The 15,234-nt window shown below is 31.7% G+C and overlaps 2 long non-coding RNA genes and 1 other non-coding gene across 15 annotated transcripts; 1 reads left to right on the top strand and 2 right to left on the bottom strand.

Moving 5' to 3' along the window:
* The first annotated feature begins 335 nt into the window (after positions 1-335).
* On the top strand, positions 336-6,663 carry LOC137828678 (uncharacterized). Its single transcript, XR_016523465.1, has 4 exons — positions 336-437; positions 818-1,044; positions 2,216-2,805; positions 5,354-6,663. It is a non-coding gene; the product is annotated as an uncharacterized LOC137828678 (long non-coding RNA).
* Positions 2,384-11,429, bottom strand: LOC137828677 (uncharacterized). 13 transcript variants are annotated; one of them, XR_011083943.2, is made up of 7 exons: positions 11,079-11,429; positions 10,592-10,693; positions 8,582-8,659; positions 8,130-8,239; positions 7,789-8,038; positions 3,888-4,095; positions 2,384-2,832 (listed from the first exon to the last, which is right to left on the bottom strand). It is a non-coding gene; the product is annotated as an uncharacterized LOC137828677 (long non-coding RNA). The 13 variants fall into 13 exon arrangements; XR_016523454.1 differs by having other exon boundaries at positions 2,384-2,821; XR_016523455.1 differs by having other exon boundaries at positions 7,951-8,038.
* Positions 11,430-14,585: 3,156 nt separating this feature from the next.
* On the bottom strand, positions 14,586-14,659 carry TRNAR-UCG (transfer RNA arginine (anticodon UCG)). The gene has a single exon. It is a non-coding gene; the product is annotated as a tRNA-Arg (tRNA).
* Positions 14,660-15,234: the final 575 nt, after the last annotated feature.

The following is a 15,234-nucleotide window of genomic DNA, read 5'->3' as shown; positions in this document are numbered from 1 at the left end:
ATTATTATTATTATTATTATTATTATTATTATTATTATTATTATTATTATTATTATTATTATTATTATTATTATTATTATTATTATTATTATTATTATTATTATTATTATTATTATTATTATTATTATTATTATTATTATTATTATTATTATTATTATTATTATTATTATTATTATTATTATTATTATTATTATTATTATTATTATTATTATTATTATTATTATTATTATTATTATTATTATTATTATTATTATTATTATTATTATTATTATTATTATTATTATTATTATTATTATTATTATTATTATTATTATTTTTTGAAGTTACTATAATGTATGGTTTTCTGTTGTTCCCCCGCCGTTGTTTCTCTCTCTGAAAGACTCGCTCTGTTTCCATTCCGGCATTGAGTGTGTTTGGTGAGGAGCTCACACAGATCGGTGAGCTCAGCTGCAAAACAATATTATATTTTTTACTACCATTTCATATTCGTGTTCTTCTTACAATTATTCAATAACACAAGTTTTTACGTGTATCCTTCATTTCATAGATTCTCAAGATTCTATTTTATCATCGTCAATTGTGACAAAAACCCATTTATAACAAACGGATTTTACTCCTTGATAGAATCAGATCACAGCCACTCACAAAGTTGTTCTTTTGGTATTGTGTTGAATACCTCTGCTTCTGCTTTTAGTTTCCATTTTTTACTCCGCATTTCCATGTTCAAGGCATTCATTTAAACATTTAAACCGGGCCATTCACGCCTGGGAAGATTTTTTATTTATATTCTTTAACATGTTATGTTGTAATGCTGCAGTAGCTATGGTGAAGAATGTGTTGGAGGGAATTTTGGCAGGATGAGATTACACTGGATTGAAAACAAAGAATTTTGTGAATACATAACGATTTCAATCATTCAGGGCTAATCTAGGCGAAGGTAAAGTATATTTTCAAATACTCCTGAAGAGGCTGTAGAACTTGTACCTTTAGTCTACTCCATTCAGCTTCGAAATTTCTTCAGATGGATGAGAAACAGCATAGCAGGTGAGATCCTCTGTTGGGCTCTTCATTTACCTTTTATTTTTCTCTTTTTGCTGAGATCAGTCAGTAGTTGTTGATTCTAAGGAGCTGAAAAAATGCATGTTTGGGTGATCATTGGCCCTTTTCCTTAAATATCTTCATATTTTTAGTTGAAGGTATGTTGAGAATATAGATAGGAATAACACCAATCACCCTTGTTTGAACTATATGGTCTAAGCATAATAAACGATAGAAGATGAATCTTTTTTTAGGCTTTGAATGTTCTGCTAGTTTATCGTCTTTATTTATGGTGTTTAATGTGTTGTTTGGACGTTTTTAAGTGTTAATGGCAATGTCTGTTGATCTGATACATAATGTAGAATTTAAAATGATCATTCAAACGCCCGTGATTTACAATCCTACCACGCATTAGCAGATGCATCATCCAGTCTTGCCTCTACTTATTTATCCTATTCATTTTTATGCATCTTATTCTTTGCCTTCACCATTGATTTTTCTACTTGCAATGTTACGTTTAGAGTAACATCACCTACACAATTTTATGTGAATTCAAAGTACTATAACTTAAAACATCAACCTGATATAGCTTGAAACAGTGATGAGTTTGATAACTGTGAAATTTTATCCATGTTAATAGACATTGAATTAACATTTACGTTGACGTATGTTTGACGTCTTCACTGCTGAATCTAATCTAAGTGGTCGACAAATGAATGTTGCTTCAGATGTGGAACACGACCATGATTTGGTATAGCATTTAGCTGCGATGATAAGGATTTACTTCAGAACATCCTCATTTTTCTATTAAGCTAATTATTTCAAAATAGAGTTTTGAATCGTAGTCGGAAAAAAAATGACTTAGGAAAACACGTATATGCTTCAGATCAAGTTTTCAGAGTTTGAAATGGGAGTTTAAAACTGTTTCTTGCTTAATTGTCGAATATGGCTCATCAGATACCATATTTTCTATGCGTGTTTATCTTGTCTTGCCTTTTCACCCTAACAATTTATGTAACATATTATCAAATGTTGTTAAGAATAAGAATTGTCTTATTGGCCTTCTACTTTTGCATTTGTACCTGATCCAGAATATTAGTATAAATAGGAGTGTTGGGTGTATGTTTTGTATCATATCCATCACAAACTAACATACTTCATTTCCCGGTAATTTCAGGATTTCAATAAACTTTGGAAAACAACTTCTGGGCAAAGATGAGAAACAGTATGAAATGAACATCACCCCCGACAAGCTCACTCTACTAAGATCCAATACACCATCAGAGTGGTCAATGAACCAAATGAGAAGAGCAAATTATCAAGAAATTCCTGTAGCTGGAAGTTATTAGATGAATGAGAAATTGCTGCATTACCCAGGACCAAGTTAGAATCTCCCTCTAATTGGACAAACTAGCCGAACAGAAAAGAAAACATTAGATGGCAACTTAATGGATGGAAATAGTGTTCTGGATCACATTCCAGGCTCCTACATTCAGCCGTGGCCCTATGAGAACAATGGATCAAACAGTAACACCTTTGAACTACTGCTAAAGAACGCAAATAATATAGCTTCTGCTAACAGGAATTTGGATGCGAGCAATAACATAGCATCAAGTAATTCAATGCTGACAGAGTTTTATCCTCAGGCTAGCGGTGCAGATTTACAGAGATGCAATATCCATTCAGCTTCAGACAGCTAGCTCAACGAAGACATTCACTGTCCAGTCCCAAACAAACTGGAGGGCATCTTCTCTGAGATACCAAATGGTAACTTACTTTTTTTCTGCAATTCAACTACAGATAGAATCTTAGAGATATGCCTTTCTAATGTTATTCCGCTTATTCAAACACAATAAACTTTAGACAAATGAATATTAAACAACTCAATTTCATGTCACATTTAGCCACTCAAGCTTAAACTAATATATTGATAGTGAACTAAATCTTTAGGTTCCATAACGGTTAATTTGCATAAAGTAGTTTAATATCCATATTAGATTAACAGTAGAGAGAGTCTGATTACAATATGAATAAGAAGTTACAAAACGTATTTTACTATAGTAAGTTTGAGCTATTTATAACTTCACAAAGATGAGCTAACTATGCTGAACTAACTATAGTAAAGAAGCTAACTGTAGTAAAGATAACAAAACTGATTTGTTCCAGAGATTCCAGAAAAGAAAAAGAAATACAACTGAGTAATGTATATACTCCAATACACCCCTACAAGCTCAAGAGTGTGGTGGTGAGTATCAGAGATCTCACATCCACTAGAGATAAGGTTAATTCATAATATATAAGTGAGTTCAAACCTCACCTTACAAACCGGTTTTGTAAGGTTGAGTTAAGCTTAAAATACACTTTTTAAGAGTGAGCATACAAATCCGCAACTCTAAGCTTGAGCCAAAGAGTCGTGAATTGAGTAGGAGGCAAGGCTTTTAGTGAGAACATCAACAATTTGGAAAATTTTGCAAAAAATAAGAGATTTTATTTCTTGTCGAAGATCTCATATTGATTAAAAATATGACTATTTTATAACATATAAATAAATACAAATCTCACTTTATAATCTAGTTTTGTGAGATTGAGTTATACTTCCACTTTCTAATATGGTATCAAAACATATCCTAACAAGATTTGTTGGGTCTATCGTGTCACTCGTTATCGAACCCCTCTCTATTCTTACATTCGAGATATCCAATTCTTGGCACAAAGAGGTGTGCTAGAAATCCTACATTAATTAGAAATATGCCAAATTATAGTTATATAAGTGGGTGCAAATATACTCAAATCGAAGTCAAATGGAACATCATCGCCCTTTGGGCTGGGCTCATGATGTTTAGACAAACCTGTATGTGGTGGTAACAAAAGTGAGGGGGCTTCACTGGAGCTAACTGTATAGGCTACACAGACTAACTTTGGTGGTGGCGCATGACATTGCATAGCAACTCACTGGCAACGCAACTATTGGCATTGTGATTGTCACTGTAGGGCACACCTTTCTGGCCCACCATTGACTTCAATGTCCCAAGATCAGAAGCTCTCATACCAAATTAACTACATAGAGAAATAAAGAATTTCTTTATTTATATTCTCATCACCTCTTTGTAACAATCAAACTTATTGAAATAAGGAAATAAAAATATGTTGAAATGAACATAAAGATTTTAAAAATATTTTCTACCAATCAAAATGAAGATATTGAGGATATTAAGGATATTAAGAAGTGAACTTTAAACCTAATTCAACCTCATAAAATCGACTTATAAGGTGAGGTTTGCACCTATTTATAAACTATGAAGTGTCTTAATCTCTAGTCGATGTGGGATCTCCTACACACACCCCTCACGTTGAGGCTACCAACTCGTGCATGAGACTATATATTATGAGTGGTCTGATAGCGGCCCGATAGCAGGTAGCCTGATAAGCCCAACAATCACTCACTAGGATAGGCTCTAAATGGTTGTGATATCATATTAAGAAGTGGACTTTAAGCCTAACTCAACTTCATAAAACCGAGCTTATAAGGTAAGGTTTGCACCCACTTATAAACTATGAAATGTCTTAATCTCTAGTCGATGTGAGATCTCCAACAGCATTTAATAATCCGTTATTTAAAGCAAAAGCTTTTCAAAGATTGAGTGAAGCCACTAATAGAGGAGGAGAAGAGAACAAGGGCAGGTTAGAGTTGTTTGGTGATACTATATTAGAATAATAGAGTAGGGACCGAAATTGATTTCTTATGAATGAGAATTATAAAACCTAATTTACTATAGTAAGCTTCAGTTATTTATAAACTGTAAAAAGATGAGCTAAGTAAGCTGAAAACTAACTACAGTAGAGAAGCTAACCGTAGTAAGGATACCAAACTGTAACTAATAGAGTTCAGTTAAGCTAACAAACCTTCAGTTTGTTATAAAGATCCTAAAAAAGAAAAAGAAATACAACAGTGTAATGAAAGAGGGACGGGGGAGAGAAAAGTACCGGTACTATTTGACACTCACAGAAACCCAAAAGATATTTGGTGCACATAAAGTGATATAAAAAAAAGTGATTGCTCTTTAAAATAGCATGAATTTATAAACATTGATGATGAATATAGACAATAACTTTCTTTAATAATTAATTTATTATTTTTCTACATTGTGAATACCTATAACAGATATCCCTCACACATCAAGTAAGCAGCAAAGAGACATGATAAAAATTGTGATGTTAAACCACAACAAACTCCATTTCTTTTAGCTGTTTGAGCACTACCTTCTTGCATTCGTTATGAGTTCAGCAATTGATTGGTGAGTCACTAAAACTGCAGTTACAGGTGATTCTTACCATGATTATAATCTGAACTCCGTGCCAATAGCTGAAGCTGGTGCAACTGCTAGTTTTACCAATTTTGTCCCATCAGTACCAAAAATGATTGATCAAATCAAATTTGTGAACAACCAGTTTTGTACAATATCGGATTACACGATAACTGAATGCACAAGTCAGGAGAAAGACAAACGAAAAGAATTGGTTACTTCCAGAGAAAATGAAGTTCAGGAATATTGTGATGGACAGCAACAGCAAATTGTTGATCCATCATCTGCGACAATTTCTACAACATATGTGGACCAAAAGCGTTCTAACAACATCTGTGGCAAGGGAAATTCTGGTCTGAACCAGGAAGGAAATAATGGATTTATGCAGCAGTACATTCATTATGCAAAGGAAATTGATAATATCCTCTAAAAAACATGGTTTGAAAACCTGCAGAAGACAGGAGAAAGGATTTTTCGCAATACTGCAAAGGGTTCTCAGTTGGTGCCTAACATCCTCTCCAATTCCATTGAAGCAAAGGGTTCCAAGAGAAAATATTGCAAAAGCACTAAGAACAAACATGACTCGGCCACAGATTCTTTTGATACTTCCGGGTCCCAAAAGACTTTACAAGCTGATGAAAATTTCAAAGGTGTAATTCCCACCAAAGATGTCATTAGAAAGCAAAAAACAGAAAATAGATGCCATGCAAAAGTCAGTGGAAGGTCTCCAAGAAAAAAAAATGTCTAAGGAGAATCCACAGGATGCAAGGAAAAAAGACAAAAAGATTTCTATCACAGTCAAATGAAGAAATGCCAGATATCTACATTAAAAATAGTAGATTTGTAGAGAAGCAAAAGATTAGAGCCAGCAGTTGTGAATGCTTTGCTACCTCAGGTAATGTGTTGTATTAAAGGAATGGAATTTTCAGTAAACATATAATTATAATTATTATATGTTCTCTGATAGAGCAGATAACTTGTCAACTGGATGATCTCAAACTTGAGGAGAGCAGGATATTGAAGATGGAAGGACAAAAGGCACTTGTTCCTTATATTGGAGATTGCACTATAGGGTATTGTGTTCTCATTGGAGGAAACATCATTTCTTGGAAAAGCAAGAAACAAAATGTGCTTGTCTGATCTAGTGTCGAAGCTAAATATAGGGCAATGTCGTCTCTTACTTGTGAACTTGTATGAGTGAAACAATTTCTTCAAGAATTAAAATTTTGTAAGATCCAACAAACGAAGATTTATTGTGATAACCAAGTTGCTCTCCACATTGCTTCTAATCCAATGTTCCATGAGAGGATTGAACACATAGAACTTGATTGTCATTTTATTCAGGAAAAGTTGTTGTCAAGAAATATATACTAAGTTTGTCAGATCCAATGATCAACTTGCAGATGTGTTAACCACCAGATCCTCAAGGGGACCTCGGATTGATTATTTGTTCCAAGCTTGGTACATACAATTTGTATGCTCTAGCTTGATGGAGAGTGTTAGGATAGGTATTAAATATAGGTAATCCATAAGGGGACCTCGAATTGAATTTAATTGTTCCAACTTAGATTGAATTTATTTGTTCCAAGCTTGGTACATACAATTTGTATGCTCTAGCTTGATGGAGAGTGTTAGGATAGGTATCAAATATAGGTAATCCTTAAGGGACCTCAAATTGAATTTAATTGTTCCAAGCTTAGATTGAATTTATTTGTTCCAAGCTTGGTACATACAATTTGTATGCTCTAGCTTGATGGAGAGTGTTAGAATAGGTATTAAATATAGGTAATCCTTAAGGGGACCTCACATTGAATTTATTTGCTCCAAGCTTAGTACATACAATTTGTATGCTCTAGCTTGGTGGAGAGTTAGAATAGGTATTAAATATAGGTAGTATGGTTGTATTGGAAAACTCCTATATGAGTTGTTTATTTAACATTAAAATGTAATCAAATCTCATAAGCTCTATTTATCATATTTTCAGTCTTAAGCATTTCTTCATTTGCCATGCTAAACTTTGTTAACAAAGGAAATAATAGAACATTTCAACTAGTTACCTCAATAAATGGGGCATACTAAAATCTAAATTTACCAAACCTAACTCAATGAGAATTTCAACTCAATACCGTACATGCTCAGCAGGTATATATAAGTTCACATAAATGAAAGAAAGCAGTATTTGGCAATGGATTTGCTAAAAAATATAATGCACCAGTTATCTCTTCCAAATGATCACCAATTCAGTATCGGAAGCCAATTCACCAGGGACCAAAATAAATTACTAGACTAGGGTGTAACTCTAGGTTTAGCAAAATTTTCATAACTATCAAATGTCAACAATTAAGGAAAATGATAAATAATAATCATAAGCTATTCTCACAACATTTATAACAATGTCATATTAAACCATCATCTACACCTTCAAATTCCACAACTACGTGATTACCTTCTCCAATAAAAAGATAAATCCAGATGTTTGTGTCAATGTATGTATCATCATTTCCAAGTGATACAATATACAACTAGTCAACCGATATAGTTTCCGGAAATATTGAGCCACATTCTAGATGCTTCATTCAGTGATTAGTACTCATCTGCATCTACCAACCTTGTAATGGTTCTTAACAATTTCATGCTTCATTTCAGGATTTGTTTGTGTCAGAGGATTTGATCAAAAGGAACATGCACCTCGTCCTCTTCAAGCCAGATTGCATTTTACAGCAAGTAGGTTAGCAAAGAGAGGAAAATGAAAACAATAATAATGGGACATGCAGCTAAGATATTTACCATCAAAAGCTAATAATATTGAAGATCCAACTTCCTAAGGTAATTGTTGGCTCCTGAGTAACAAAAGATCATTGAATAGCATGTCTCAGCACCTTCAAGTAGTCTTTTTTCTAACATGAAAAGTATATACAGAATGTTACAAAGAAAATAGAAGAATTTTCAGTTTAGGATATGAAATCCCATAACAAGCGGGATTGACCTGTAAAGCATTTCTATTCAAGCATGAAACATACATTCATTAAAAACATGCTGACATTATATTAAAATCAATAGTAACTATTGCATTTTTATCAGTATAAATAGTTGATAATAAACACAAATAGCAGAAATCAATAACAAAAGTTTATTCATTCATGTCATGTAGGTTTAATTATTCTCCTACAATATATATAAATACACATACATATACATATGATAGGAAAAATAACAAGCAGGAGAAGCAATAAATGTACCTCTTTTAAATGACTAGTTAACCACTAGATGTTTGTTATGAGAGGGCTATGAGAACTACGTTCACGGCCCATGCTCATCTACAAAATACAAGAGACATCTTGAAGTAAGAATATGTAACTAGCGAAAAATTCAGTTCATTTTAATTACGCACAAATTCAATTCAAGAGCCAAAGGTTGTCTTACAACACAAAACTCAGTCCTTCAAACAATAATTTTATCAGACATTAAAAAAAATAGTTTTGATGGATAAAGCTTCCAATTAGCATTCAATATACCACAGTTTTTGTTGGAAATACAGCTTAAATCCTAGCTTGTCTTGCTAGCAGACTCTTCAGAGGTTGTCTTAATTGCAATTTCAAGGGTGGGGATCTAGTAGCGCATCAACTAAAGATATGGCTTAAATAAAATTTACAAAACTTGGATAATTTTCACCTAACAAGTTAGTTTTGTGGGTTTGAATTAGACTCTAAACACAAATTATAAAGTGATATCAAAGTTTATCCTAAATTCATTGATGGGTCACTTACACTTGTCACACTCCAAGCCTGATGCCCTTGGCACAAAGCAGAGTGTTGGAAGGGTCCAATTTTCATTATTAGAAAAGGGTCTCCAAATATTTTAAGAGAACCCTAAACTAGACATTTGGCCTAAATAAAGACAGATTTACATTTTTTATATTTTTTCCATAAACCAACCCTCAATTACTAAGTTGAATGGTGAACTATTATGGCATGATGATTTCTTATTCTTCTAGATTTTTTTCTTATTTTTCTTTGTCCTCAAACGAAAAAGTACAGTTTTCACCCTATTTCATTTTTTATTTTTATTTTCCTTCTGTGGAACCGAAAGTAGCCTAAGTTTTGCATAGAATAGTATGACATGCTTAGTGAAATACTTAACTAGCGCGGCTATACCCTCTTAACAGCCAGCTTAATATTGGGCACTGTATGAGCGCCAAAGTCTAGCAGCTCTAGTGGTGGTGGGAGCTTGGCCAGCATTTGTATGAAACCAAGCTCCATCACAGTTGAAGACCCACTGACTCCCATGGTCAAACACAAACACAAGTCAAGTGGCTCCCAGAGTGGTGATTGGTCCACTGAATTGTGCAAGAACAATCATGTTCACCTTGATACTTTAAGGGAAGGTTCCCCAAGCACTTGGGTGCTGATCAGATTAATTGAACCTTTAAACAATCTTTTCCCTATACTTTAAGATGTCATACACTAAAAATAAGCATTCATGGCTATGATTCTCCAAGAGAAAAAATTGTGCATACATGTGTCAGATACAAGAATACAACCAACACTTAAGACTAAGTCCAAGTAAACTTAGATTCAATACCTCCAAGTTCATAGAACCATCATTACAGAACAAAAAATTTCAAGCAAAATATGATCCCTTTTTCACAATATTATGCATGGGTCATATATATTATGGCAAATTTGTCAGATTCCATTGTGTCTTAAGATGTTTACTTGTCTTCTGTTCTCATCTTATTTAACAAGTTACAACGATTAATTACAACAATATATTCAAAAGCTTCATATGTAATGGGTATGCATGGACTGGTTTAAGTCTAGCTTCGAAATCTTAAATATGGGCTTTGATAAAGAAATACAACCAAACTAAACTGATAGTTGAGAAGGAACTTATAAACAATAATTTATGTCTGTGGTCTACCAGTATCTATTATACCTTTTTATTTTTAAATGCCTACAAATTCATCCAATAGGAATGTATATAAATATTAAGAAAGATAATCTGTCAAAACATAAGCAAAGCCCAGTTACAAAGTTTAGAGTGGCTGATACTGACCCATTCATCCAAAATAAAGCCATCTAAACGCCAAAATACTGGATTCTCTACAAGATTGTTTAGAGGATAAGAGGAGTTTAAGATTATTATCACTGACATATTTAGTTCCGTACTTTTATTTGTATTTTTTTCCCATTCAAAAATTGCAATAAGCCAACAATTAGAATTTGATATATTGTATCTTGAATTCAAACCTTGAGTATATAGGTGTATCAAATACTCGAAGGAAGAACTTTGTTGTCCAAGTCCTACCAAGTTCAAGCATGACTGTCTCCTATGGAGGATACCTAGGATATCTGCAAAGAAATAAAAAGATAGACCTTACCTTGTTATTCAGTTAAGTGCAAAAGTTATATTATTCCATTTAGTTTTCACCACCACCCACTAATTATCATTCACAGACAAAGAAACATCCGCATAAAACAGAGCACCATTAGCTGATAAAGAAAACAATAGATCAAGAGTACAATAAATGAAACACAAAAATCCTTGAACAAAAATGGCATAAATTAATCAAACTAGTAGCACTTAATTATATGTTCACGATAGGTAACAAGACACATCTCTGTTAGGAATATCAAAGCCAAATTCTATTCACCAAAAATGCAAAAGACAAACCCTTGTTCGATACAATTGAGTTGAAACCAGAAGATAATTCAGTTAGAGGAGGTAGATACTCACGAAATCGTTCTCCGCTTTACTTACATGCAGTTCCCAGTCATCAAAATGGCTTTCCTACAGCAGAAGTGCTTCATAAAGTGCCATTACACCTTAAAATCTCCGACGATCTGCGATCAGAACGCTGAGCGATTAGCGAGAAAAAAAAAAAAAGTGGAAGAGATAGAGAACGAGAGAGAGATGGAAAAAATTAGGGTTTGGAATTGGAAAGCGAAGGAAAAAGATTAGGGATGAGGAAGCTAGAGTGGACGAGGAGAGTTAGAACAGAAGGAGAATGAAACAAGTGTAACTGTTATTGCCATTGTTCTTTTGCCGCCACTTATTACTTCCCTCCTTAACTTTTCAAAACACTTTGCCCTACCATTTGCAAGGAAAATTAATTAATAGTGCAATTCGGTTTAGTTATTACGAATATGATTAAAAATAAGTTATTACGTATATAAGTATAAGTTGTGGTCATTATGAAACGATTTTATTTAATGAAATTTTTCTAAATTTACACAAATTCATATTTATTAAGAAGAAGTCAATAAAAAATATTTTGATTATTATTATAAAGTTGTGGGGTGTTTGTTAAGATTAGAAATTAATTAATTGAAGTTGTGGTCTTTTGAGTGATTTTAGGTTTGGAAAAAAACGTGTTTATGCTATACGACTTCAGTTGATTTGAAAATTAAATTTCTTTAGGAGTCGTGCAGGTGTTGAAAGAACTTGAGTTAAATTTTTATCCATTGTGCATTTTGATTTTTTTTTATTGAGACGTGGTGTATTTGGTTAATTTTTTAATGAGTCATGGTGTTGATGGCAGAACTCTGAGTAAAGGACCAACCACTAGGGAAATGGCTAGAAGATTCCAAGATGAGTGGAACTATGTTACTCCAATACGTGTTTGAATGAAACATAACCTAGTGATACAATCTATAGTACAATTTAAAATTCTTGTTTAGAAGTATACTGGAATTCTAGCTTGCATTTTGTCATTGATTATATTATGATTAGGGTTAGGTTTCTAAAGCATACATATAGTATAATTAGGCTTAATTACAATTCACACTAAACCCTAGGTCAGTTATTAGACCTAATTAGGTCACAAGATGCACTCATCAAACATGTTTGTCATGTGACTTAAGTAGGTGCCAACTTTGAATCCTTTATTTTTGAATTTTCCCGTCGTTTCTCATGTAACCTTTGGTTGGCCTCTTTACCTGTAAAAGGAGGTGTTTAGCTATCCAAAATTTAGATCAATACAATTAGAGTTATATTGTTGAATTTGACGCTTATAACTCTCATTTGTCTAGCCTCTTTAGGATATACACCTTTTAATATCTTCCCTCTTTTCCAAGTGATTTGATCTCACCAATCACTTTGCCTACACCTCACGGCTACTCCAAGAAATCCATAACTTCTTATAAGTTCTTCTTGCTCCATTCATCCATTAAGCTTTTGCAAACCTCACTTAGTTCTCAAAGAAATCCCCATCGAAAGAAGATGGTGTTATTACATGGTACACTAGTTGGCGGTTTTGTTGTGAGGGACGAGTCACTCTTTTAATGGTTGGAATTTAACAAATTTCATTGGTTTAATTATTTGAGTGACAAAAACACTTGCAAGCAATTTGGTGGTAGATGTCCCAATATGTCAAATTAAGTGATCTTTAAATTTTTATTAATTATTATTATTAGTATAATTGAATGATGGTAGGACCACAACTTCAATTAATTAATATATGATCTTAACAAACTTGTAGAGAACACCATAACTTTATAATAATAATCAAAATCATTATTTTCTTTAACAATTTATTTCTTGTATATATAAAATCGTGCAAATTTAAAATATCTCACTTAATAAATTCGTTTCCTATGCTCACAACTTACCTATATACAATAATAAACTTTTTTTTTTACCCATATATGTAATAATGAAACCGAATTGCACCATTACCATAAATTTTCATCATTTGCATTGCATGCAAAAAGTAAAAAACAAACGATTCGGCTTTTCCTTAGTTTTTTTTTAAAAAAATATTTAATTTCCTTAAACTTCCTTTTAGTAAATGCACCCCCTAAATTTTAATTTTTTCATTCATTCTCAAGTTTAACTCATTTACAAGTACATATCTTAAACTTTGATTTATTGTAATTAATTTTAAATTGTATTATTATTTTAAATAGACACCTAAAATTTTTAACATCATCCTAATTAGTCTTTAAAAAATTTTATTTTATTATAAACAAATTTTCTAACATATTAGAGTTAAACTATTTATATTAAATGTTAATAATTAATTATTTTATTTTGTTAAAATTATTTCTTGTATATTAAAATTCATAAAAAATAAAGAAGATAAAAAAATAAAAGGTCTACTCGATTTTTTAATCCTAACATTTATTATACTTTATTGTTTTTAAGTCATAATATGCTATACATAAACAAAGGTGTATTTTTATTATAATTGTTCTTAAAGCAACGGTAATGATATTTTCAATTCATTGAAAGTTCGACGTTATATTAATACTTCATAATTATTAAATTCAATAGATTTTTTTTTTAATTTTTTTATTCAATAATCATGTTAATTTGGGAGTCTTGTAACATTAAATTTTTTGTATTTGACTCACTTATATGAAAAAATATTGTATTCCAATCCTCATTTGAGACTAGCTATTGCAATGGATAATGATCAGGTCATGATGGTCATATTTCCATAATCAACATTTAACAAATACGTAACTTCACTTTTATAATTCATACTTTAGTTTCGAGTAAAAATGAAATTTCAACACTTTAACAAACCAAAATCCTAAAACGATGAATTTTAAAGGCTTACAAATTTTTGTTTCTGAAATTTATTAAATAAATTCAAAATATTTTCATATTACCAAAAATAAATTCCAGAATTTAATTTAAAATAGATGATGAATAATTACACAAAAACCAAAGTAGAGTGAGAAAAAAAAACCAGGTTACAAAACGAAAGGCCCAAAAATGGAAACCATAACATTGTGAGAGCTATCCTAATTGGACATGAATTGACCTACGTGAGTTAGGCTTTTACTTCTTGCACCCTCATATATGCTATGCTAGACGATATAATATGAAAGATAGTTTTAGATTTAGAAATATCTTTATAATATATATATTTTTTTAACGCATTATAAATTTATAGTCCAAAATATATTTTTGGATCCAGAAACATTTCATAGATTGTATAATCTAAAATGTAATTTTTTTAAATGCATACAATCCAAAATATAAATTTTTTAGATTATACAATTTAAAATGTATAATTAAATTAATATTAAATTGTATAATCTAGAATGAAAAAACATATAATCCTTAGGAGAAGGCAATTGCTCTCCAATAGATTCAAGCAAAAGAGTGCACAAATGCTCTACAACACAAAAGAAAAAACTTCAAAGAAGGAGGTATGGGGAGGGGTGTTCGCAACTACCATAGGGGTGCAGACAGAAATAATGGTAGTTCAGGAAAAAACACAAAAATATTAAGCGACCACAGTGGGAGTCGAACCCACGACCTTTTGATCCGAAGTCAAACGCGCTAATCCACTGCGCTATGCGGTCATCACATGCTATTTAACTGTATAAAATAATATTAAACAATAGGACTTTTAATTATTGATTTTTAATCAATAATTAGAATTATACTTTGCTTTCTACTATTTATTTGTTCTTATACTATAATAAAGGATTTATACTATAGAATTTGATTTTATTTCATAATAAAAGAGTTTCTCATACTACTAAGATTAGTGGGGAATGAGTTGAAAATTAAATCCTGAATAGCTCATCAGTATATACACATAAAATAAAATAGAAAAGTGATAAGAGGAAGAAACTTTCATAAAATGATAAAATTATTTTGTTTAACATGCTTCTCTTCCCCATCCCAATGTTAGCACACAGTATTTCATGAACTTTTTCCCCCTTCATCATGTTTCATTATAACAATATCTTCAGATTCTCTCTCACTCTCTCTCTTTCATATATTTGAACTTTTTGGTTTACATCAATATCATTATCGTATGCTTACCTAATTTTAGCCACTTGCTTTTGTAGTCGATGTAATTAAACTATATTCTCTTCAAATAAATTGGATCTTATAAATAGAAAGTACATAATAATAAATCTAATTTAAT

Source organism: Phaseolus vulgaris, chromosome 7 (assembly GCF_051622355.1).
Source record: "Phaseolus vulgaris cultivar YP4 chromosome 7, ASM5162235v1, whole genome shotgun sequence".
NCBI classification, from domain to species: domain Eukaryota; kingdom Viridiplantae; phylum Streptophyta; class Magnoliopsida; order Fabales; family Fabaceae; genus Phaseolus; species Phaseolus vulgaris.
The sequence above is the reverse complement of the archived record's forward strand: the minus strand, read 5'-3'. Positions and strand labels throughout refer to the sequence as shown.